Genomic DNA, 25,398 nt, shown 5'->3' with positions numbered 1-25,398 from the left:
TACCCTGTGTAAATGAGAGAGTCCTTGCAGTCAGCCCATACCTCTTCTAGGTGACTGATCCATGTCAGGCCATATACTGGAGAAAAAGGTAGCCACGATGTTAAGTTGCAGGAGCCTCGATTCTCTCACATTATCAGCTCTCCAGTTAGCGCTGTGCTGCTCCGGCTTCTTTTCTGAGACCTCGGCGGGTCCCAGGGGGTCGTCCGCACCCTCCCAGGAAATGGCCGAGGTAGGTACTATGGCCACTACTGCTTGATAGATATGTGTGAATGGGGTGGCACCGGTATTGTAGGAGATCGTGATGTTGTTTTCAGGTCGGGTGTTCTCCGGTATCTCCACAATGCCTTTACAGAGCGGATCACTGGTGATTGGATTGGTAGGGTGAGCACTCGTTTCATCTTGAGGTGCTATGGGTTCTCTTGAGGAAAGAGAGAGCTGTGGGATTAAAGGCTCCTCCGATTCAATATTAGGCTCAGGATCGGGTGTGAGCGCCAAAAGGAGGGATTACTCGTTTGGGTTAGGGTTCGGCTGCTGAGTAACAATGTCTATTCCCTCTAACGATCTAAAGGGGTCATATGTTTCCTTGCCGCTGGCTGATCTCAGGGTATGTCGCAGGTCGTCAAAATGGCGGTGCATCCGTCGTGTCAGAGCTTCAAACACCAACTGGAGCTGCAAGTGTAAATTCCCCTCCATGGCAGAGCACAAAGTTCAAGGTAGTAGTAGATGAATAAAGTTTCACTAGTGTGAGTTAGTTTTACCCGGCAGGTAACAAACCGGGGGGGGATGATAGATGCAAAAAAAGATGTGAGGCCGCAGCTGTCGATCCTTGAAGGCTCAAGTTGCTTTTCTATACTGTAATTTGTCGAAGTTAGCAGGGTAGCAGCTAGTACCGAAAAGGTCCCAAGTCGTTCCCCTGACAGTTTCTCAATTTAGGAGTAAAAGTAGCTGGTTAGAGAGGAGATTATCAACAAATTATAGAGTTATAAGAAGAGCTCCTCAAAACTGTGACTTCTCACGGCTGCGGCTAGGACACGCCCCTGCCATCTAAATTTTAACCCCGTTTTAACTCTTCAATTTTTTACAGACTGTGAATGACAGCATGAGCAAGAACAAAAAGCGTTGGGAAGAAGCGCTAAGTGTCTACCTCCACACTGCCTTGAATGCACCCGATCCCGTCTGATCTCGGAAGTTAAGCAGGGACAAGCCTGGTCCCCAGATAGCAAGGATAAGTTGCCACAAACTTGTAGCTAACTTTTGCTGTAAGTCGGTATAACTTGCTGCAAGTTTTCACTGGCAAGTGTTTTTACTTGCATCATAATTGCAGCAAAAATTCTAATTGACAGTTTTTCAACTTGCAGCAAGTTTGCCTGGCAAGTCTCTAGTAAGAGAATTTCTGGCAAGTCAACTGCAAGAGCTCTGTAAGTCTCTTGTCAATTTCTGGCAAGTCAACTGCAAGAGCTGTGCAAGTGTCTAGTCAATTTCTGGCAAGTTAACAGCAAGAGCTCTGCAAGATAATTGCACATTTCTGACAAGTCAATAGCAAGAGCTCTGCAAGTCTGCTGCAAATTTCTGACAAGTCAACAGCAATAGTCCTTCAAATCTGCAGCAAATTTCTGACAATTTAACAGCAAGAGCCCTTCAAGTCTACTGCAAAAGCCCTGCAAGTCTGTTACAAATCTCTAGCAAGTCAACAGCAAGAATACTGCAAATCTTTAGGATATCTCTGGCACATATATCACAATTAAGAGCAGTGTCTGCCACAAGAGCACTACAAATTTACTATTATTTACGTCAATCATATTTACAAATTAATAATAAAATGTTTTTTCCTGCAAAAGTTTATCTATGTAAGTTGTTTGTATGAATTTAATTGATCTTAAAGTTGTATCCATTCATTTTCTGAGGTAATATACAGGGAGTGCAGAATTATTAGGCAAATGAGTATTTTGACCACATCATCCTCTATGCATGTTGTCTTACTCCAAGCTGTATAGGCTCGAAAGCCTACTACCAATTAAGCATATTAGGTGATGTGCATCTCTGTAATGAGAAGGGGTGTGGTCTAATGACATCAACACCCTATATCAGGTGTGCATAATTATTAGGCAACTTCCTTTCCTTTGGCAAAATGGGTCAAAAGAAGGACTTGACAGGCTCAGAAAAGTAAAAAACAGTGAGATATCTTGCAGAGGGATGCAGCACTCTTAAAATTGCAAAGCTTCTGAAGCGTGATCATCGAACAATCAAGCGTTTCATTCAAAATAGTCAACAGGGTCGCAAGAAGCGTGTGGAAAAACCAAGGCGCAAAATAACTGCCCATGAACTGAGAAAAGTCAAGCGTGCAGCTGCCAAGATGCCACTTGCCACCAGTTTGGCCATATTTCAGAGCTGCAACATCACTGGAGTGCCCAAAAGCACAAGGTGTGCAATACTCAGAGACATGGCCAAGGTAAGAAAGGCTGAAAGACGACCACCACTGAACAAGACACACAAGCTGAAACGTCAAGACTGGGCCAAGAAATATCTCAAGACTGATTTTTCTAAGGTTTTATGGACTGATGAAATGAGAGTGAGTCTTGATGGGCCAGATGGATGGGCCCGTGGCTGGATTGGTAAAGGGCAGAGAGCTCCAGTCCGACTCAGACGCCAGCAAGGTGGAGGTGGAGTACTGGTTTGGGCTGGTATCATCAAAGATGAGCTTGTGGGGCCTTTTCTGGTTGAGGATGGAGTCAAGCTCAACTCCCAGTCCTACTGCCAGTTTCTGGAAGACACCTTCTTCAAGCAGTGGTACAGGAAGAAGTCTGCATCCTTCAAGAAAAACATGATTTTCATGCAGGACAATTCTCCATCACACGCGTCCAAGTACTCCACAGCGTGGCTGGCAAGAAAGGGTATAAAAGAAGAAAATCTAATGACATGGCCTCCTTGTTCACCTGATCTGAACCCCATTGAGAACCTGTGGTCCATCATCAAATGTGAGATTTACAAGGAGGGAAAACAGTACACCTCTCTGAACAGTGTCTGGGAGGCTGTGGTTGCTGCTGCACGCAATGTTGATGGTGAACAGATCAAAACACTGACAGAATCCATGGATGGCAGGCTTTTGAGTGTCCTTGCAAAGAAAGGTGGCTATATTGGTCACTGATTTGTTTTTGTTTTGTTTTTGAATGTCAGAAATGTATATTTGTGAATGTTGAGATGTTATATTGGTTTCACTGGTAAAAAATAAATAATTGAAATGGGTATATATATTTGTTTTTTGTTAAGTTGCCTAATAATTATGCACAGTAATAGTCACCTGCACACACAGATATCCCCCTAAAATAGCTATAACTAAAAACAAACTAAAAACTACTTCCAAAAATATTCAGCTTTGATATTAATTAGTTTTTTTGGGTTCATTGAGAACATGGTTGTTGTTCAATAATAAAATTAATCCTCAAAAATACAACTTGCCTAATAATTCTGCACTCCCTGTATATTCATATATAAAACTAATATTATGACAGGTAACATATTAAAGGGACACTAAATTGACATTTCTTCTTTCATGATTCAGACAAAGCATGCAATTTTAAGCAATTTTCTAATTTACTCCTATTATCATTTTTTTCCGTTTTCTTCCTATTTTTATTAAAAAAAGCCGGAAAGTAAGCTCAAGAGTCGGCCCATTTTTGTTTCAGCACAAGGGTATCGCTTGCTGATTGGTGGCTAAATGTAGCTACCAATATGTAAGCGCTACCCAGATGCTAAAACAAAAATGGGCCAGCTCCTAATCTTACATTTCTGTTTTTTCAATTGAAGATAGCAAGAGAACAAAGAAAAATTGCTAATAGGAGTACATTCGAAAATTGCATGCTCTATCTGAATCATAAAAGCAAAACAATGGGTTTAGTATCCCTTTAAGTTGAATACTTATCAGGTACAGTATGGCCTCTTTGTACAGCACACCCCTTTAAGGCATTCCACTTGTAAATCAGTCTTCAGTTCTGCCCATGGTTATTATGTTTCATGTTTTTACCTCCCTTTCAGTCTTTTTTGGCCGTCATTTTAATTGATTATTTTCTTTATGAATATTTGTTTTACAGATTTCTCCATTTCTGTCCAGATATAAAAAATAATTATTGTATATAACTAACTGCAATTGTTACCAGAAGTTAAACTAGGAAAATCATATTTATTTTTTATATTTTACTGATTTTAATAAAATTAGCCTTTGCCTGTCTGGTAAATATGATCTGTTAACCTCAATACTGTATGAAGATAAAAATATTCACCAAAAAATCCTTTAGAAATGACTCCATAAAAACAACAGCATTGACTCTTACAAACGTAATTTAAACTTTTATTAGGCTTCAAATTTTCCAGGTATTAAAACATTTTCAATATGACATTGTAATAAACCAGAGAATAACATATAGTATAGGCCTAGGGTACAAGTATAATGCAGTTGCACAATAATGTTGACAGAACAACAAAAATATAATATGATGTCCATCTGTATCTGTTCTATGATCTTGAATTTGGCACCGGCCTGTAAAAATAAAAACAAATATTACATAAACATGGGCATTCTGTGCTAATTGCTTAGTCTACAGCAGAACTTTAATTTGTAGAACTATAAAAGTAAATCTGACAAAAAAAATAACACGCCTTTATTTCAACTTCAAGGTTGTGATGAATACTAAAAAAGAATTGTATATGTAACTGCCATAAATTCTCATGTCCATGCAATTTCCATCTAGATATTAACATATTTGGCCACGGTCCTTCCTAATCAAACAGATCACTACCTGCCAATGGGATGCTTAGAACCTATACTTTAACCCCTTAAAGACTAGCAACGTACCCTGTACATCACTCATCTTTGAATAGGGAAGTGCTATTAAACGCGCGGTCTCGCCGCCAGTGTTGAGGCCACGCTTTTTACGATGAAAAGAAGGGAGGGTATAATAGCGCAGTACCGCCACTTGTGGTGGGACACGTGCTATTTAAAAAAATATAACCATTAATGAGCGGCAACATACATGGTACATCTCAGTCGTTAAGGGGTTACTATTTTCAGACTCTTTTTTTCCTTAAGATATTTATATTTTACTTCTCTAGAAATCAATGTGGACTATTTGATACCCTATGTTGTAATTTAAATTTTTGGTTGTGTTCCTAGACTTTTGGAGATAAAAGAGGGAAAGTCACAATGTGCAGTTTATTTCCTTTTCAATTGTGTTTTTTTCCTTTTACAAAATATAAAGTAATGTGCTATCTAGATTTGTCATATTCTAAATCTTCATATCCCCACTTCCCTTCCCAAAGGAAAATGATATAGCAGAGTAGCATTTAGTAAGACAGTATTCTATTTACTTCTGTGATACTCCCATGCTATGTGAGGTGCTGCACTGCTTGCTTATTTAAAGGGACATTAAACACTAAGAGCCAGATTACAAGCAGAGTGCTAAATATTGCTTGCGTGCAAGCAATATTAGTGCTCCATTGAGTAATACCAGCGCCCGCTAATATTAGCTGGTATTACAACTAAAGTGTAAAGTTACGCAAGCTCAGAATATAAGTGCATTGAAGGGGGTAAGTAGCGCAGTGATGCAGCAAATATAACACCCTACTCCGGCCAACTTTACCCCCAAAATACTACCTAGTGCAATTATTTTATTAAAACATAAAAATAATACAATTTGTATTTTTTTATAAAATACACGACACTGTATTTTGGGGGCATTTGGGTCATATTTATAAAATTGACCAGAGATCTGATCTCTGGTTAATCTTATAAGCGCTAGTTGCTACCACAAGCATATAGTAGCAATAACCAGACACTTCTAATGGCTGGTTATTTATTGCGTGCCCGCAAAAGGGCACATTTTCCCACTTGCGGGCGCGCAATAAATTAGCGCTCCACTTGCAATCTAGCCCTAAATAAATGCTAGATAGAATGAAGTATTGAAAGAAAAGGTTAGTCTGTGAATAACATGTAGATGTATTTTTAAAGTTTTATTTGGTGTTTAAACATTAACAAACTAAGTGTAAAGTTTTAGTTTCTATAAAACAATGGGAGCTGCCATGTTGTAACTTAGGTTACATTCTCTGCTGTGGCCAATTAGGGACAATTATAAATTTGTCACTAGAGTGTGCAGCCAATGGCTGTGTGGAATATATGGAATATAAGTGTTCTGCACTTCCATTTCTAACAGGAGCTGGTAAGCTCACAATTTCAGAATAGAATTACAGGAAAAGGGGACAAAATAAATAATGAAAGTATATATATATATATATATATATATATATATATACACACACACATACACACAGTTTATCATTTTATATTACCATCTCAAGGTGTTTATTGTCCCTTTTAAAAGGGCCTTAATAGTAAAAAAAAATTACATCCTTTAATGTAAATTTAAGACCCGGCACTACTGTGCGATTAACCCACACAAAGGCTTTAAACACACAGTGGAAGTACTGATTGGTACCTGCAGAGCACTGCTGGTCCAGAGCAAAAACTGCCAACTGCTGCTTATCTAATCAGAAATACTAGTTAAATAACTAGCACTCATGATTGGATCAGCAGCACTTCCGCTCAGGATCAGCAGTGCTCTGTGGTTCCAAGCAGTACTTCTACTGTCTGTTTAACCCCTTTGTGGGTTAGTGCAGGGTTGATGGTCTTAAAATGAATTAAAACAAATTAGAGCATGTATTTATTTACTAATATGTCCTTTTAAAGAAATATATATTGTTTTATCTTAAGTTGCATGTTGCTGAAGCACTGAAAATTGTAAAGGGAGTTTCATTTACTCTTCTTGTGACAGGAGCATTCCTTTGTTTGAAGAATGCTTCTTTTTAGACAAGATTTATAATTCATTAACATTTTAATTGATATTAGTTGATAATGCAATAAAAATCCTGTCACAAAGAAGCACCCCTATCAAAATGGAACATTCCTTTCAAAGGGTCAGCTCTATCCAAGCACAGAGAAAACTCCAACATGGCTGCTCTATTTATGATCATGGGAGGATCAGGGAAGTGAGTAAAGCTGTATCACATCCATATAAGCATGTTGTATAACCAAAAATAAAACACTCCCCTGCTGTATCACATCCATATAAGCATGTTGTATAAACAGAAACAAACACTCCCCTGCTGTATCACATCCATATAAGCATGTTGTATAAACAAAACAAACACTCCCCTGCTGTATCACATCCATATAAGCATGTTGTATAAACAGAAACAAACACTCCCCTGCCGTATCACATCCATATAAGCATGTTGTATAAACAGAAACAAACACTCCCCTGCTGTATCATGTTTGTGGTATGTGTGTTATATGAAAGTATGTGTGTTGTATGAGAGTGTGTGTGGTATGTGTGTTATATGAAAGTGTGCGTGTGTGTGTGGTATGAGAGTGTGTGTTTGGTATGTGTGTTATATGAAAGTGTGTGTGTTGTATAAGAGTGTGTGTGTGTGGTATGCGGTATGCGTGTAATATGAAAGTGTGTGTGTATGTGTGTGTGTGTTGTAAGAGTGTATGGGGTGAGTGTGAGTGGTATGTGTGTTGTATGAGTCTGTGTGGTATGTGTGTTACATGAAAATGTGTGTTGTATGAGAGTTAGGCTGACCATATTGCCACTTTAAAAAGGGACACATATGAAAAATACATATGTCAGGGCTGTTTAAAGAAATGGTTTTGTATAAGAACCCTCAGATATGTATTTTTCACATGTGTTCCTTCTTAAAGCGGCAATATGGTCAGCCTAGTGAGAGTGTGTGTGTTATTACGTTTTACAACGCTTTCAGATTTGACTACAATCAGGAATAAAGCATTCACATATTTTAGTTTCTTTTCCAAAAATTGCAGCTATCATGTTATTTATTTCTTACAAAATTATTTCAAGACCAAGTATAAAAATTGGGTCCCAAAGGTATGTGGTATCATGGCACTGGGTCTTGGGGGGAAAAGTTTGAAGAACCCTGAAACAGAGCATACAATTTTAAACAACTTTCCACTTTACATCTATTATTTAATTTGCTTAAAGGATCACTGAACCCATTTTTTTCTTTTGTGATTCAGATAGAGCATGCAATTTTATAAGCAACTTTCTAATTTACTCCTATTAGCAATTTTCTTCGTTCTCTAGTTATCTTTATTTGAAAAAGGCACCTAAGCTTTTTTTTTTTGCTTCAGTACTCTGGGCAGCAATTTTTTATTGGTGGATTAATTTATCCACCAATCAGCAAGAACAACCTAGGTTGTTCACCAAAAATGGGCAGGCATCTAAACTTAGATTCTTGCATTTCAAATAAAGATAGCAAGAGAATGAAGAACATTTGATAATTGGAGTAAATTAGAAAGTTTCTTAAAATTTCATGCTCTATCTGAATCATGAAAGAACATTTTTGGGTTCAGTGTCCCTTTAATTCTCTTGATATCCTTTTTTTGAAGAAGCAGCAATGCACTACTGGGAGCTATTAAATACATTGGGTGAGCCAATAACGTGAAGTATACATGTGGAGCCACCAATCAGCAGCTACTGAACATACTTAGGTATCCTTTTCTATAAAGAATACCAAGAGAACAAAACAAATTAGATAATAGAAGTAAATTGTAAAGAAAATGTATGCTTACCTGATAAATGTATTTCTTTTTTGACACAATGAGTCCACGGATCATCTTTATTACTAATGGGATATTCACCTCCTGATGAGCAGGAGGCGGCAAAGAGCACCACAGCAGAGCTGTTAAATAGCTCCTCCCTTCCCTCCCACTCCAGTCATTCGACCGAAGTTATGTAGGTGGCGGTGACATTAGGGGCAGCAGATTAGGGGTTAATAAGTGTAGGTAGGTGGCAGCAACATTGGGGGCGGCAGATTAGGGGTTAATAAGTGCAATGTAGGCGTCAGCGATGTCGGGGGCAAAAGATTAGGGGTGTTTAGACTCGGGGTTTATGTTAGGGTGTTAGGTGTAAACATACATTTTCTTTCCCCATAGGAATCAATGGGGCTGCGTTACGGAGCTTTACGCTCCTTTATTGCAGGTGTTAGGCTTTTTTTTAGCCGGCTCTCCCCATTGATGACTCTGGGAAAATCATGCACGAGCACGTAAAACCAGCTCAAAGCAGCGCTCGTATTTGTGTGCGGTATGGAGCTCAATGCTGCCATATTGCCTGCTAACGGCCGGGTTTTTGCAAACATGTAATAGCAGCGCTATTAAAGGTGAGCGGTGGAAATAACTTGCAAGTTAGTAGCGAGCCGCTCATAACACAAAACTCGTAATCTGGCTGATGGTTATTTACCTGCTCTCATCCAAGGTAATCCAGAAAATCTGGCCTGTTGGGGAGGCCTGGGGACAGGTTTGAAAAACACTGCCCTAGATCAAAATAATTGGCAACTGATATTAAAGGGACTGTTAACAAGGATTATTTTTTAGGGAATATGGATTTAATCTCAGTTTCTTGCTGCAAGTCTTTTAATTTAAGTTAAAGATTTTGATAAGCATCACAGTAGAATCATTTCAAAAAATAAATTAAAACATTTGCAGCAAGAAAATTAGATTAAAATCACCAATTACCTTAGAATATTTACTGTATTTTGTAATGCATGTTAAATAAAATACCCTTACAGCTCACTTGCATATGAATAATACTTTTGCAATGTAGGGCCAAATTAAACAAGCAAGGGTTACATTATTAACCCTTCAGCATCTACATAGCAGGACATAGTTATTTTAAACTGCACAAATACTGTAACCCACACCAAAAACAACACAAAATATTAACCCCTGCCAGGCTTCTGAACAGCATCAAAGCAATTCATAAAATACACTACAGCTCCCACCCTTCTAGAACTGCTACACCATTATATCAGAAAGTCACACGTAGATGCAGTTTGTTTGCTAATGTTACATACACTTAACAGTGAAATCTCTCATATAAAACAGTGATAATAGTTTTCTGTCTGTATATTACAAAAATGCTCGTTTTCAAACAGAAAACTAAAGATGCACATTTCAATTGTATTTGTATTATCCCTTTAACATTTAAATCTAGTTGTGTTTGTATGTTCTGTGTAATGCAGTAGTAGGTGGCTTACTAATGCTGCTAAACAAATCATACAACAATCAAATTTATATATCTAATCTAATGGCTGATCTTACCTGATTGCACATGGCTTGTCTGCAGCACAGAGCACACAGAAAGTTCATGGTAGTGAGACAGTGAGTGCACTCAAATGCCGCAGCGCCCTCTGTGGTGGTAAGACCACACTGCACACAATATTATATACTAAACACAGTCTAATGTAAACTGTAGCTAAAAGCTAGCAGTATGGGTGACACATGAACTTTAATTTATTCCAGAACACAACAAATATACAATGCCTCACTATAAAACTATGTATTATTTAGCTTTAGAGTCAGAATTTAAAATACAAGTTAGCCATCTTAAAGGGACATTCCAGCAAAATGTGCATCATTGCATTTCTATTTTGAATAGAATCATTTTTCCAATACACATGCATTGGTAAAAATGCTCTAGAAAACATATATCACTGTTTAAATTTACCTTTCCTAATAGGAGCATATAAACACTAATTTTAAAAAGTGTATCTGCGAAGAGAGCCAGCGGTGGTGTACATGACACATGCTGAGTCATTTCCCATGCAATACATGCAGTACCAGCTCTGAGCACATGCAGTGTACTTAAAGGGACATTAAACCCCCCAAAAATATTTCATGATTCAGGTAGAGAATACAATTTTAAACAACATTCCTATTTACTTCTATTATCTAATTTGCTTCATTCTTTAGATATCTTTTGTTAAATAAATAGCAATACACATGGTTGAGCCAATAGCATGAGGCATCTATGGGCAGCCACCAATCAGAAGCTACTGGGCCTATCTAGATATGCTTTTGAGGAAAGAATATCAAGAGAATGAAGCAAATTAGATAATAGAAGTAAATTAGAAAGTTGTTTAAAATGGTATACATGCTTCACATGTACACTGGTTTTTTTGTGTACTGAAAGGGACAAACTACTCCAGTATTTGTATTGTTTTAAAAGATAGATTATCCCTTTATTACCCATTCCCCAGTTTTGCATAACCAACACAGTTATATTAATACATTTTACCTCTGTGATTACTTTGTATCTAAGCCTCTGCAGACTGCCCCCCTATTTCAGTTCTTTTGACAGACTTGTATTTTAGCCAATCAGCACTGACTCATAAATAACTACACAGGAGTTAGCACAATGCTATCTATATGACACACATGGACTAGCAGTGTCTAACTGTAAAAAACTGTAAAAATTTACTGAGATAAGAGAGGGTTCAATGGTTTAGAAATTAGCATATGAGCCTACCTATGTTTAGCTTTCAACAAAGAATACCAATTGAACAAAGCAAATTTGATGATAAAAGTAAATGGGAAAGTTGTTTAAAAGTGCATTTTTTATTATCTAGTTTTGACTAGAGTGTACCTTTAAGTATGATTTGCATGCATGCTCACAGTAAAAGTGCTCACAAAAGGCACAATGAATGATAATTTTTAGTAATAGGTTTACCTACCTTAGTTTAGTAGATGTCATTGTTTGTTTATTAATCTCATTTTATTGCTGCATGTGTTTTCATTTCTTTTTTTCTCTTCTTGAAAGCTTCTCCTGTGATGCTGAATAAAATCTTTAACCCTCCCATTTCAGCTGTCTCTTCCGATGTGTGCACATACAAACTTTTGGCTGAAAATATAAGCCTTAGTATGTTGCTCCAGGGCACTAAGATAACAGCAGCTGTCCCTTTAATAACCAATTTTTCAATATTTAAAGGGGCAGATAGCAAAATAAAATGTTGGTGGAAAGGATTATTTCATTAATATTAAAAAAATATGTTTCCGTCATAAATCCTCACCTTTTTAATATATTTCACGAGAATTTGAATTGAAAGCTGACTCCTGTACTATCACTCTGTGAGGACCTTTATGCAAAGCCTGTCACTGAAGGCTATTTACATACCCCTTAAGTGTGTGCCCTGCTCTTTTGCTACCTGTTTATGAGTATTATGACTGCGTATACACAGCGCTCATCGCTTTACGCAGAACAGCAAGCAATAGTAGCGATTGTGCAGATCTGGATTTCTTTTTCACCAACAAGTAACTCACATGCGTTGCCCGTTATGAGAGACTGAGCATTTTGAATGGGAGATTTCTGAACCACGAGAATGAGTCCATAGCCTATACATATTGATTCAGCTTGTTAAATGTACTGCAGCTATTTGTCAGAGTCAGTTAGTCCGAATTTTATGGGGTGGTGAGGAGAAGCATTGAACAAACATTAGGTAGAAGCGACTTGCAGATACTAAAGTTGATTACCAGTGTCATATTTGATTTGGACTTTGTAGTATTGATTTTTTCCCCACAAAAAAGTGTTTTTTATTTAATTTTTTTAAATATACTAATTGGCTTTTACCCACTTTAACTCAGTACTTATTATAATGTATTACTGTGTAAATGCAGACAAGGTCTCCTGCATTTTCTACAAACAATTATACTGTGTGTCCCATTGTTTTTTCTTTTTCTCTTGTGTCGATATGTACAAAAATGTGCCTAGCAGTGCTGATTGTAATAGTTTGTGAAATGGGTTACAGCCCAGGTTATTCGGTCAACACCACTAGGGGAACAGCAAATTTTATGATGTCTATTTGTTTTATATAACTTTTATTAAAGATCAATGATTCCTGGTTGTCTAATGGGTGGGGATGGATGACCTGATATGACTCCAGTTTAAAGGGACATGAAACCCAATTTTTTTCTTTCATGATTCAGATGTAACATGCAATTTAAAAATAACTTTCCAATTTACTTATTTTAACTAATTTGTTTTGTTCTCTTGGCATCCCTTGTTTAAAAGCACACCTAGGTAGTCTCAGAAGCTGCTGATTGGTGGGTGCACAAATATGCCTCATGTAATTGGCTCACCCAAATGTGTTAACTAGCTCCCAGTAATGATTGATTTTCTTCAACAAAGGATACCAAGATAAAAGCAAAATAGATCATAGAAGAAAATTTGGAAAGTTTTTTAAAATTGTATTCTCTTTCTCAATCATGAAAACATTTTTTTAGGTTTCATGTTTTATTGCTTTAATGCTTTTGTAAGATATAGGCAAACAGAATAAATGGGTGTAGGTGAAATGATACAAGTATATATTGTACAACTGATGGATGGTGGCTAAGACAGCAAGATTACTACTTTTTCTATTTATTATTGTAAGGATGGTGATTACAGACAATTTACCTTCAAACCACATATTGGGCCAGATTACAAGTGGTGCGTTAAATATTTATTTTGTTCGCTCGTAAACACAGCTGAAAGTAAACTTTTAACACGGGCAGGTTAGCGCTTGTATTACAAGTTGAAAGTAAATCATTTGAACATGAGTAAAACCTGATGCATGCTAACTTCAGGACTTTGAATATTATGATCCCGTTAACTTCTTCTCCATATAGTTTTCAATAGAGTGCGCTTTTAAAAAAATACTTATTGTTTGCGCACTAACCCAACACTGTGTAAGACCTACAGCGTTATAGCTGAAGTAAGTTAAAGCACCTTTTCATATACCATATAACTTTTAACCCTTATAAAAAAAATTGTAGTAATATTTCAGCTAATCATTTTATCAGGTAGTGTATATATGGGTGTAACACTTTATTTTAATGTACTTATGTTGTATTTGGTGCACATTTTTTTAAGGGGGGCGATTGACTAATGTGCGAGCGGACATGATCCGCTGTAGCAGATCATGTCCGCCGCACATCAATAAATGCTATCTGCATTTATCATTGCACAAGCATTTATAGTGAAGCTTGTGCAATGCCACCCAATGCACATTCGCGGCCGCTAGCAGGGGGTGTCACTCATCCCGATCGTATCCGATTGGGCTGATTGCTGTCCGCCACCTCAGAGGTGGCAGATAAGTTAAGAAGCAGCGGTCATAAGACCACTGCTTCATCATAACTCCTGTTTCCAGCGAGCCCAAAGGCTCGCGGGGAAACAGATACATGCGGGTGTTGATAAATCGACCCCTAGATCTTTACTCGCACAACCTTGACAAATTCAGTGCATTTGCATGCATAGGTGTCTGCTCCCCACCCTGATCCCTGACTATAATAGTCCAGACTGGACTGGAGTCCAGATGAGTCAAAAAGAGAAGTGACCTTTTATTACGATGTGTTTTATTAAAGTGAAAGTAATATTGTTAAACAGAGTTGTCTTATCGGATGATAAAAAAAACCTGCCAGCATAGAGAGAGAAGAAATTCAGAAAAAAATATTGACAATGATTCCCTTGAATATATTTTAGTTTCTAATTCAGAATGAGGATTATGGCCCTTTGTTACGTAATAAAAATTTAGTTTGCAGCTTTTCAAAAGGTAAATAGTAAAAATCAGTTGCATTATATATTATATAATATATATTTAATATATGTTGAAATAATTTCTAAAGGTGCTAAAAGTGACATAGCTAGTATAAAAAGATGAGTCAAAGAAATTATTACTTCCACAGTATGACTTCAATGTAAGTATAATCAATGCAAAGTATATTCAAATCAATAAATATGTAAAATCAAGGAATAGTGAATTTTTAGATACCAAATTTAAAATTATGTAGGGGAAACATAAAGGGCAAGATTAAGGGACATATTTATCAATGTTCGAGCGGACATAAAATGAAGTAGCGTATCATTTCCGCAACACATCAATAAATGCCGACAGCATACGCTGTCGGCATTTATCATTGCTTCAGCAGAACTGCTGGTGCAATGACGCCCCCTGCAAATTGGCCACTAGCAGGGGGTATCAATCAACCAGATCATATTCGATCGGGTTGATTTCTGTCCGCCGCCTCAGACCAGGCGGACAAGTTATGGAGCAGATGGACAAGTTATGGAGCAACGGAGCTTGAAAAATATGCCCCTAAGAGTGGAGCACAATTTTGCACTCCTGCGAGCGTGTTATCTGCACTCATTTTTTACTATTGTGCACTTATTACAGGTTGGAAGTAACAATTTTGCGCTCTCGTTGTCGCATCCTTGTGCAGAAAAAAAGGCTTTGCGAATTTGTGAGCATAGGATCGTATTCCCCCTAGGCTTTAATGGAGCCTTATTTTGAACAACAGCAAAAAATAACAGCTGGCATGTGTGTTTTCATATTTTTGCACTCTTTTAAAGGACCAGTCAACACAGTAGATTTGCATAATCAACAAATGCAAGATAACAAGACAATGCAATAGCACTTAGTCTGAACTTCAAATGAGCAGTAGATTTTTTTCTGACAATTTTAAAAGTTACGTCTTTTTCCACTCCCTCTGTACCATGTGACATCCATCAGCCAGTCACAAATGCATACACGTACCATGTGACAGCCATCAGCCAGTCACAAATGCATACACACTTATTCTTGCACATGCTCAGTAGGAGCTGGTGACTCAAAACGTTTAAATATAAAAAGACTGTGCACATTTAGTTAATGGAAGTAAATTGGAAAGTTGTTTAAAATAGCATGCTCAATTTGAATAATGAAAGTTTAATTTTGATTGAGTGTCCCTTTAACTTTGTAATGCAATATTTTTATGCAATAATTTCTATCAGACAGTGTCAATATGAATGTAACTGTACTGTTACATATGTTTTTGATGTGTATCGCGCAACTATTTAGTTGAGTGTAACAGTTAACCAGAGCTTTGAAGTCACATAAACCCAAAAAACCTAAATCGTGATTACACTCTCGCGTTCGCATTTACTTTCAACTTGTAAAATTAATGGTCTTATCTCTGTGCCCAAAAGGGCTGTGCCACTTGTAATCTGGCAGAAAAGTTCCAGCTAATTTGTAAAGCAAATCTATTCTAAAGACTTTTTATGCAGACTTGCAACAAATGTGCTGCAAACTTTTGAAGCTTGGCAAGTCTAGCAAGAGTTTAGCAATTCCGTTGCAATTTTAACAGAAAAAAAAACACAAGCTATACACAATTGTGGCAAACTTGCAGCAAATTTACAAAGCAAGTCTATTCTGAAGACTTTCTACGCATATTTGCAACAAATGTGCTGCAAACTTTTGAAGCTTGGCAAGTCTAACAAGAATTTAGCAATTCCTTTGCAATTTTAACAGAAAAAACCAACATGCTATACACAATTGTGGCAAACTTTCAGCAAATTTACAACACAAGTCTATTCTGAAGACTTTCTACACAGACTTGTAACAAATGTGCAGCAAACTTTTGAAGCTTGGCAAGTCTAGCAAGAGTTTAGCAATATATTTGCAATTTTTTACAGAAAAAAAAAATGCTATACACAATTGTGGCATACTTGATGCAAATTTACAAAGCAAGTCTATTCCAGAGACTTACAATAAAGATTTGCAACAATTGTACAGCAAACTTTTGAAGCTTGGCAAGTCTAGCAAGAGTTTAACTATTCATTTTCAAACTTGCAGCAAAAATACATGCTATCTGGGTCAGTACCTGGATGGGAGACCGCCTGGGAACACCAGGTGCGGTAGGCTTTTTTTTTCATTTTTAAAGCAGTGAAGCATGCGTCATATTTACTGATACTAGCAATATTTATTGAAACAAATGTAGCTTGCAATTACTAAAAATTAGATGTCCATTGTATTAAAGATAATTATCTTTTGTAAAGACAGACAGACAGGCAGGCAGGCAGAAAGAGGGGCAGGAAACTCTGTATCTATGTATACTTTTTGTCATGGGTCAGCAAGTGATTCTGGGCCTGTACTGGCACTATTTATTAATTTATTTATATATTTGCCATCTAAATTTTAACCCCGTTTTAACTCTTCAATTTTTACAGACTGTGAATGACAGCATGAGCAAGAACAAAAAGCGTTGGGAAGAAGCGCTAAGTGTCTACCGCCACACTGCCTTGAATGCACCCGATCCCGTCTGATCTCGGAAGTTAAGCAGGGCCAGGCCTGGTCAGTACCTGGATGGGAGACCGCCTGGGAACACCAGGTGCGGTAGGCTTTTTTTTTTCATTTTTAAAGCAGTGAAGCATGCGTCATATTTACTGATAGTAGCAATATTCATTGAAACAACTGTAGCTTGCAATTACTAAAAATTAGATGTCCATTGTATTAAAGATAATTATCTTTTGTAAAGACAGACAGACAGGCAGGCAGGCAGAAAAAGGGGCAGGAAACTCTTTATCTATGTATAGTTTTTGTCATGGGTCAGCAAGTGATTCTGGGCCTGTACTGGCACTATTTATTAATTTATTTATATATTTGCCATCTAAATTTTAACCCCGTTTTAACTCTTCAATTTTTTACAGACTGTGAATGACAGCATGAGCAAGAACAAAAAGCTTTGGGAAGAAGCGCTAAGTGTCTACCGCCACACTGCCTTGAATGCACCCGATCCCGTCTGATCTCGGAAGTTAAGCAGGGCCAGGCCTGGTCAGTACCTGGATGGGAGACCGCCTGGGAACACCAGGTGCGGTAGGCTTTTTTTTTTCATTTTTAAAGCAGTGAAGCATGCGTCATATTTACTGATAGTAGCAATATTCATTGAAACAACTGTAGCTTGCAATTACTAAAAATTAGATGTCCATTGTATTAAAGATAATTATCTTTTGTAAAGACAGACAGACAGGCAGGCAGGCAGAAAAAGGGGCAGGAAACTCTTTATCTATGTATAGTTTTTGTCATGGGTCAGCAAGTGATTCTGGGCCTGTACTGGCGCTATTTATTAATTTATTTATATATTTGCCATCTAAATTTTAACCCCGTTTTAACTCTTCAATTTTTTACAGACTGTGAATGACAGCATGAGCAAGAACAAAAAGCTTTGGGAAGAAGCGCTAAGTGTCTACCGCCACACTGCCTTGAATGCACCCGATCCCGTCTGATCTCGGAAGTTAAGCAGGGCCAGGCCTGGTCAGTACCTGGATGGGAGACCGCCTGGGAACACCAGGTGCGGTAGGCTTTTTTTTTTCATTTTTAAAGCAGTGAAGCATGCGTCATATTTACTGATAGTAGCAATATTCATTGAAACAACTGTAGCTTGCAATTACTAAAAATTAGATGTCCATTGTATTAAAGATAATTATCTTTTGTAAAGACAGACAGACAGGCAGGCAGGCAGAAAAAGGGGCAGGAAACTCTTTATCTATGTATAGTTTTTGTCATGGGTCAGCAAGTGATTCTGGGCCTGTACTGGCGCTATTTATTAATTTATTTATATATTTGCCATCTAAATTTTAACCCCGTTTTAACTCTTCAATTTTTTACAGACTGTGAATGACAGCATGAGCAAGAACAAAAAGCTTTGGGAAGAAGCGCTAAGTGTCTACCGCCACACTGCCTTGAATGCACCCGATCCCGTCTGATCTCGGAAGTTAAGCAGGGCCAGGCCTGGTCAGTACCTGGATGGGAGACCGCCTGGGAACACCAGGTGCGGTAGGCTTTTTTTTTTCATTTTTAAAGCAGTGAAGCATGCGTCATATTTACTGATAGTAGCAATATTCATTGAAACAACTGTAGCTTGCAATTACTAAAAATTAGATGTCCATTGTATTAAAGATAATTATCTTTTGTAAAGACAGACAGGCAGGCAGGCAGGCAGAAAGAGGGGCAGGAAACTCTTTATCTATGTATAGTTTTTGTCATGGGTCAGCAAGTGATTCTGGGCCTGTACTGGCACTATTTATTAATTTATTTATATATTTGCCATCTAAATTTTAACCCCGTTTTAACTCTTCAATTTTTTACAGACTGTGAATGACAGCATGAGCAAGAACAAAAAGCTTTGGGAAGAAGCGCTAAGTGTCTACCGCCACACTGCCTTGAATGCACCCGATCCCGTCTGATCTCGGAAGTTAAGCAGGGCCAGGCCTGGTCAGTACCTGGATGGGAGACCGCCTGGGAACACCAGGTGCGGTAGGCTTTTTTTTTTCATTTTTAAAGCAGTGAAGCATGCGTCATATTTACTGATAGTAGCAATATTCATTGAAACAACTGTAGCTTGCAATTACTAAAAATTAGATGTCCATTGTATTAAAGATAATTATCTTTTGTAAAGACAGACAGACAGGCAGGCAGGCAGAAAAAGGGGCAGGAAACTCTTTATCTATGTATAGTTTTTGTCATGGGTCAGCAAGTGATTCTGGGCCTGTACTGGCGCTATTTATTAATTTATTTATATATTTGCCATCTAAATTTTAACCCCGTTTTAACTCTTCAATTTTTTACAGACTGTGAATGACAGCATGAGCAAGAACAAAAAGCTTTGGGAAGAAGCGCTAAGTGTCTACCGCCACACTGCCTTGAATGCACCCGATCCCGTCTGATCTCGGAAGTTAAGCAGGGCCAGGCCTGGTCAGTACCTGGATGGGAGACCGCCTGGGAACACCAGGTGCGGTAGGCTTTTTTTTTTCATTTTTAAAGCAGTGAAGCATGCGTCATATTTACTGATAGTAGCAATATTCATTGAAACAACTGTAGCTTGCAATTACTAAAAATTAGATGTCCATTGTATTAAAGATAATTATCTTTTGTAAAGACAGACAGGCAGGCAGGCAGAAAAAAGGGGCAGGAAACTCTTTATCTATGTATAGTTTTTGTCATGGGTCAGCAAGTGATTCTGGGCCTGTACTGGCACTATTTATTAATTTATTTATATATTTGCCATCTAAATTTTAACCCCGTTTTAACTCTTCAATTTTTTACAGACTGTGAATGACAGCATGAGCAAGAACAAAAAGCTTTGGGAAGAAGCGCTAAGTGTCTACCGCCACACTGCCTTGAATGCACCCGATCCCGTCTGATCTCGGAAGTTAAGCAGGGCCAGGCCTGGTCAGTACCTGGATGGGAGACCGCCTGGGAACACCAGGTGCGGTAGGCTTTTTTTTTTCATTTTTAAAGCAGTGAAGCATGCGTCATATTTACTGATAGTAGCAATATTCATTGAAACAACTGTAGCTTGCAATTACTAAAAATTAGATGTCCATTGTATTAAAGATAATTATCTTTTGTAAAGACAGACAGACAGGCAGGCAGGCAGAAAGAGGGGCAGGAAACTCTTTATCTATGTATAGTTTTTGTCATGGGTCAGCAAGTGATTCTGGGCCTGTACTGGCACTATTTATTAATTTATTTATATATTTGCCATCTAAATTTTAACCCCGTTTTAACTCTTCAATTTTTTACAGACTGTGAATGACAGCATGAGCAAGAACAAAAAGCTTTGGGAAGAAGCGCTAAGTGTCTACCGCCACACTGCCTTGAATGCACCCGATCCCGTCTGATCTCGGAAGTTAAGCAGGGCCAGGCCTGGTCAGTACCTGGATGGGAGACCGCCTGGGAACACCAGGTGCGGTAGGCTTTTTTTTTTCATTTTTAAAGCAGTGAAGCATGCGTCATATTTACTGATAGTAGCAATATTCATTGAAACAACTGTAGCTTGCAATTACTAAAAATTAGATGTCCATTGTATTAAAGATAATTATCTTTTGTAAAGACAGACAGACAGGTAGGCAGGCAGAAAAAGGGGCAGGAAACTCTTTATCTATGTATAGTTTTTGTCATGGGTCAGCAAGTGATTCTGGGCCTGTACTGGCGCTATTTATTAATTTATTTATATATTTGCCATCTAAATTTTAACCCCATTTTAACTCTTCAATTTTTTACAGACTGTGAATGACAGCATGAGCAAGAACAAAAAGCTTTGGGAAGAAGCGCTAAGTGTCTACCGCCACACTGCCTTGAATGCACCCGATCCCGTCTGATCTCGGAAGTTAAGCAGGGCCAGGCCTGGTCAGTACCTGGATGGGAGACCGCCTGGGAACACCAGGTGCGGTAGGCTTTTTTTTTTCATTTTTAAAGCAGTGAAGCATGCGTCATATTTACTGATAGTAGCAATATTCATTGAAACAACTGTAGCTTGCAATTACTAAAAATTAGATGTCCATTGTATTAAAGATAATTATCTTTTGTAAAGACAGACAGACAGGCAGGCAGGCAGAAAGAGGGGCAGGAAACTCTTTATCTATGTATAGTTTTTGTCATGGGTCAGCAAGTGATTCTGGGCCTGTACTGGCGCTATTTATTAATTTATTTATATATTTGCCATCTAAATTTTAACCCCGTTTTAACTCTTCAATTTTTTACAGACTGTGAATGACAGCATGAGCAAGAACAAAAAGCTTTGGGAAGAAGCGCTAAGTGTCTACCGCCACACTGCCTTGAATGCACCCGATCCCGTCTGATCTCGGAAGTTAAGCAGGGCCAGGCCTGGTCAGTACCTGGATGGGAGACCGCCTGGGAACACCAGGTGCGGTAGGCTTTTTTTTTCATTTTTAAAGCAGTGAAGCATGCGTCATATTTACTGATAGTAGCAATATTCATTGAAACAACTGTAGCTTGCAATTACTAAAAATTAGATGTCCATTGTATTAAAGATAATTATCTTTTGTAAAGACAGACAGACAGGCAGGCAGGCAGAAAAAGGGGCAGGAAACTCTTTATCTATGTATAGTTTTTGTCATGGGTCAGCAAGTGATTCTGGGCCTGTACTGGCACTATTTATTAATTTATTTATATATTTGCCATCTAAATTTTAACCCCGTTTTAACTCTTCAATTTTTTACAGACTGTGAATGACAGCATGAGCAAGAACAAAAAGCTTTGGGAAGAAGCGCTAAGTGTCTACCGCCACACTGCCTTGAATGCACCCGATCCCGTCTGATCTCGGAAGTTAAGCAGGGCCAGGCCTGGTCAGTACCTGGATGGGAGACCGCCTGGGAACACCAGGTGCGGTAGGCTTTTTTTTTCATTTTTAAAGCAGTGAAGCATGCGTCATATTTACTGATAGTAGCAATATTCATTGAAACAACTGTAGCTTGCAATTACTAAAAATTAGATGTCCATTGTATTAAAGATAATTATCTTTTGTAAAGACAGACAGACAGGCAGGCAGGCAGAAAAGGGGCAGGAAACTCTTTATCTATGTATAGTTTTTGTCATGGGTCAGCAAGTGATTCTGGGCCTGTACTGGCACTATTTATTAATTTATTTATATATTTGCCATCTAAATTTTAACCCCGTTTTAACTCTTCAATTTTTTACAGACTGTGAATGACAGCATGAGCAAGAACAAAAAGCTTTGGGAAGAAGCGCTAAGTGTCTACCGCCACACTGCCTTGAATGCACCCGATCCTGTCTGATCTCGGAAGTTAAGCAGGGCCAGGCCTGGTCAGTACCTGGATGGGAGACCGCCTGGGAACACCAGGTGCGGTAGGCTTTTTTTTTCATTTTTAAAGCAGTGAAGCATGCGTCATATTTACTGATAGTAGCAATATTCATTGAAACAACTGTAGCTTGCAATTACTAAAAATTAGATGTCCATTGTATTAAAGATAATTATCTTTTGTAAAGACAGACAGACAGGCAGGCAGGCAGAAAAAGGGGCAGGAAACTCTTTATCTATGTATAGTTTTTGTCATGGGTCAGCAAGTGATTCTGGGCCTGTACTGGCGCTATTTATTAATTTATTTATATATTTGCCATCTAAATTTTAACCCCGTTTTAACTCTTCAATTTTTTACAGACTGTGAATGACAGCATGAGCAAGAACAAAAAGCTTTGGGAAGAAGCGCTAAGTGTCTACCGCCACACTGCCTTGAATGCACCCGATCCCGTCTGATCTCGGAAGTTAAGCAGGGCCAGGCCTGGTCAGTACCTGGATGGGAGACCGCCTGGGAACACCAGGTGCGGTAGGCTTTTTTTTTTCATTTTTAAAGCAGTGAAGCATGCGTCATATTTACTGATAGTAGCAATATTCATTGAAACAACTGTAGCTTGCAATTACTAAAAATTAGATGTCCATTGTATTAAAGATAATTATCTTTTGTAAAGACAGACAGACAGGCAGGCAGGCAGAAAAAGGGGCAGGAAACTCTTTATCTATGTATAGTTTTTGTCATGGGTCAGCAAGTGATTCTGGGCCTGTACTGGCGCTATTTATTAATTTATTTATATATTTGCCATCTAAATTTTAACCCCGTTTTAACTCTTCAATTTTTTACAGACTGTGAATGACAGCATGAGCAAGAACAAAAAGCTTTGGGAAGAAGCGCTAAGTGTCTACCGCCACACTGCCTTGAATGCACCCGATCCCGTCTGATCTCGGAAGTTAAGCAGGGCCAGGCCTGGTCAGTACCTGGATGGGAGACCGCCTGGGAACACCAGGTGCGGTAGGCTTTTTTTTTCATTTTTAAAGCAGTGAAGCATGCGTCATATTTACTGATAGTAGCAATATTCATTGAAACAACTGTAGCTTGCAATTACTAAAAATTAGATGTCCATTGTATTAAAGATAATTATCTTTTGTAAAGACAGACAGACAGGCAGGCAGAAAAAGGGGCAGGAAACTCTTTATCTATGTATAGTTTTTGTCATGGGTCAGCAAGTGATTCTGGGCCTGTACTGGCACTATTTATTAATTTATTTATATATTTGCCATCTAAATTTTAACCCCGTTTTAACTCTTCAATTTTTTACAGACTGTGAATGACAGCATGAGCAAGAACAAAAAGCTTTGGGAAGAAGCGCTAAGTGTCTACCGCCACACTGCCTTGAATGCACCCGATCCCGTCTGATCTCGGAAGTTAAGCAGGGCCAGGCCTGGTCAGTACCTGGATGGGAGACCGCCTGGGAACACCAGGTGCGGTAGGCTTTTTTTTTCATTTTTAAAGCAGTGAAGCATGCGTCATATTTACTGATAGTAGCAATATTCATTGAAACAACTGTAGCTTGCAATTACTAAAAATTAGATGTCCATTGTATTAAAGATAATTATCTTTTGTAAAGACAGACAGACAGGCAGGCAGAAAGAGGGGCAGGAAACTCTTTATCTATGTATAGTTTTTGTCATGGGTCAGCAAGTGATTCTGGGCCTGTACTGGCACTATTTATTAATTTATTTATATATTTGCCATCTAAATTTTAACCCCGTTTTAACTCTTCAATTTTTTACAGACTGTGAATGACAGCATGAGCAAGAACAAAAAGCTTTGGGAAGAAGCGCTAAGTGTCTACCGCCACACTGCCTTGAATGCACCCGATCCCGTCTGATCTCGGAAGTTAAGCAGGGCCAGGCCTGGTCAGTACCTGGATGGGAGACCGCCTGGGAACACCAGGTGCGGTAGGCTTTTTTTTTCATTTTTAAAGCAGTGAAGCATGCGTCATATTTACTGATAGTAGCAATATTCATTGAAACAACTGTAGCTTGCAATTACTAAAAATTAGATGTCCATTGTATTAAAGATAATTATCTTTTGTAAAGACAGACAGGCAGGCAGGCAGAAAGAGGGGCAGGAAACTCTTTATCTATGTATAGTTTTTGTCATGGGTCAGCAAGTGATTCTGGGCCTGTACTGGCGCTATTTATTAATTTATTTATATATTTGCCATCTAAATTTTAACCCCGTTTTAACTCTTCAATTTTTTACAGACTGTGAATGACAGCATGAGCAAGAACAAAAAGCTTTGGGAAGAAGCGCTAAGTGTCTACCGCCACACTGCCTTGAATGCACCCGATCCCGTCTGATCTCGGAAGTTAAGCAGGGCCAGGCCTGGTCAGTACCTGGATGGGAGACCGCCTGGGAACACCAGGTGCGGTAGGCTTTTTTTTTCATTTTTAAAGCAGTGAAGCATGCGTCATATTTACTGATAGTAGCAATATTCATTGAAACAACTGTAGCTTGCAATTACTAAAAATTAGATGTCCATTGTATTAAAGATAATTATCTTTTGTAAAGACAGACAGACAGGTAGGCAGGCAGAAAAAGGGGCAGGAAACTCTTTATCTATGTATAGTTTTTGTCATGGGTCAGCAAGTGATTCTGGGCCTGTACTGGCGCTATTTATTAATTTATTTATATATTTGCCATCTAAATTTTAACCCCGTTTTAACTCTTCAATTTTTTACAGACTGTGAATGACAGCATGAGCAAGAACAAAAAGCTTTGGGAAGAAGCGCTAAGTGTCTACCGCCACACTGCCTTGAATGCACCCGATCCCGTCTGATCTCGGAAGTTAAGCAGGGCCAGGCCTGGTCAGTACCTGGATGGGAGACCGCCTGGGAACACCAGGTGCGGTAGGCTTTTTTTTTCATTTTTAAAGCAGTGAAGCATGCGTCATATTTACTGATAGTAGCAATATTCATTGAAACAACTGTAGCTTGCAATTACTAAAAATTAGATGTCCATTGTATTAAAGATAATTATCTTTTGTAAAGACAGACAGGCAGGCAGGCAGAAAGAGGGGCAGGAAACTCTTTATCTATGTATAGTTTTTGTCATGGGTCAGCAAGTGATTCTGGGCCTGTAC

At 38.4% G+C, this 25,398-nt stretch overlaps 18 non-coding genes across 18 annotated transcripts; all 18 read left to right on the top strand.

The window, feature by feature from the left end:
* The first annotated feature begins 16,916 nt into the window (after positions 1 to 16,916).
* LOC128650884 (5S ribosomal RNA) lies at positions 16,917 to 17,035 on the top strand. Its single transcript, XR_008401057.1, has one exon. It is a non-coding gene; the product is annotated as a 5S ribosomal RNA (ribosomal RNA).
* A 361-nt stretch (positions 17,036 to 17,396) lies between these two features.
* Positions 17,397 to 17,515, top strand: LOC128650873 (5S ribosomal RNA). The gene has a single exon (XR_008401056.1). It is a non-coding gene; the product is annotated as a 5S ribosomal RNA (ribosomal RNA).
* A 361-nt stretch (positions 17,516 to 17,876) lies between these two features.
* LOC128650862 (5S ribosomal RNA) lies at positions 17,877 to 17,995 on the top strand. Its single transcript, XR_008401055.1, has one exon. It is a non-coding gene; the product is annotated as a 5S ribosomal RNA (ribosomal RNA).
* Positions 17,996 to 18,356: 361 nt separating this feature from the next.
* LOC128650851 (5S ribosomal RNA) lies at positions 18,357 to 18,475 on the top strand. The gene has a single exon (XR_008401054.1). It is a non-coding gene; the product is annotated as a 5S ribosomal RNA (ribosomal RNA).
* Positions 18,476 to 18,836: 361 nt separating this feature from the next.
* LOC128650840 (5S ribosomal RNA) lies at positions 18,837 to 18,955 on the top strand. The gene has a single exon (XR_008401053.1). It is a non-coding gene; the product is annotated as a 5S ribosomal RNA (ribosomal RNA).
* Positions 18,956 to 19,316: 361 nt separating this feature from the next.
* LOC128650829 (5S ribosomal RNA) lies at positions 19,317 to 19,435 on the top strand. Its single transcript, XR_008401052.1, has one exon. It is a non-coding gene; the product is annotated as a 5S ribosomal RNA (ribosomal RNA).
* A 358-nt stretch (positions 19,436 to 19,793) lies between these two features.
* LOC128650818 (5S ribosomal RNA) lies at positions 19,794 to 19,912 on the top strand. The gene has a single exon (XR_008401051.1). It is a non-coding gene; the product is annotated as a 5S ribosomal RNA (ribosomal RNA).
* Positions 19,913 to 20,273: 361 nt separating this feature from the next.
* LOC128650807 (5S ribosomal RNA) lies at positions 20,274 to 20,392 on the top strand. The gene has a single exon (XR_008401050.1). It is a non-coding gene; the product is annotated as a 5S ribosomal RNA (ribosomal RNA).
* A 361-nt stretch (positions 20,393 to 20,753) lies between these two features.
* LOC128650796 (5S ribosomal RNA) lies at positions 20,754 to 20,872 on the top strand. The gene has a single exon (XR_008401049.1). It is a non-coding gene; the product is annotated as a 5S ribosomal RNA (ribosomal RNA).
* A 361-nt stretch (positions 20,873 to 21,233) lies between these two features.
* On the top strand, positions 21,234 to 21,352 carry LOC128650784 (5S ribosomal RNA). Its single transcript, XR_008401041.1, has one exon. It is a non-coding gene; the product is annotated as a 5S ribosomal RNA (ribosomal RNA).
* A 360-nt stretch (positions 21,353 to 21,712) lies between these two features.
* On the top strand, positions 21,713 to 21,831 carry LOC128650772 (5S ribosomal RNA). The gene has a single exon (XR_008401029.1). It is a non-coding gene; the product is annotated as a 5S ribosomal RNA (ribosomal RNA).
* Positions 21,832 to 22,190: 359 nt separating this feature from the next.
* Positions 22,191 to 22,309, top strand: LOC128651115 (5S ribosomal RNA). The gene has a single exon (XR_008401079.1). It is a non-coding gene; the product is annotated as a 5S ribosomal RNA (ribosomal RNA).
* Positions 22,310 to 22,669: 360 nt separating this feature from the next.
* LOC128650760 (5S ribosomal RNA) lies at positions 22,670 to 22,788 on the top strand. The gene has a single exon (XR_008401018.1). It is a non-coding gene; the product is annotated as a 5S ribosomal RNA (ribosomal RNA).
* Positions 22,789 to 23,149: 361 nt separating this feature from the next.
* LOC128650749 (5S ribosomal RNA) lies at positions 23,150 to 23,268 on the top strand. The gene has a single exon (XR_008401007.1). It is a non-coding gene; the product is annotated as a 5S ribosomal RNA (ribosomal RNA).
* A 356-nt stretch (positions 23,269 to 23,624) lies between these two features.
* On the top strand, positions 23,625 to 23,743 carry LOC128650736 (5S ribosomal RNA). Its single transcript, XR_008400996.1, has one exon. It is a non-coding gene; the product is annotated as a 5S ribosomal RNA (ribosomal RNA).
* A 356-nt stretch (positions 23,744 to 24,099) lies between these two features.
* LOC128650725 (5S ribosomal RNA) lies at positions 24,100 to 24,218 on the top strand. Its single transcript, XR_008400985.1, has one exon. It is a non-coding gene; the product is annotated as a 5S ribosomal RNA (ribosomal RNA).
* A 356-nt stretch (positions 24,219 to 24,574) lies between these two features.
* Positions 24,575 to 24,693, top strand: LOC128650657 (5S ribosomal RNA). The gene has a single exon (XR_008400927.1). It is a non-coding gene; the product is annotated as a 5S ribosomal RNA (ribosomal RNA).
* A 360-nt stretch (positions 24,694 to 25,053) lies between these two features.
* LOC128650541 (5S ribosomal RNA) lies at positions 25,054 to 25,172 on the top strand. Its single transcript, XR_008400836.1, has one exon. It is a non-coding gene; the product is annotated as a 5S ribosomal RNA (ribosomal RNA).
* The last annotated feature ends 226 nt before the right edge of the window (positions 25,173 to 25,398 follow it).

This window comes from Bombina bombina, chromosome 2, assembly GCF_027579735.1.
Source record: "Bombina bombina isolate aBomBom1 chromosome 2, aBomBom1.pri, whole genome shotgun sequence".
In the NCBI taxonomy this organism is placed as follows: Eukaryota; Metazoa; Chordata; class Amphibia; order Anura; family Bombinatoridae; genus Bombina; species Bombina bombina.
The sequence above is the reverse complement of the archived record's forward strand: the minus strand, read 5'-3'. Positions and strand labels throughout refer to the sequence as shown.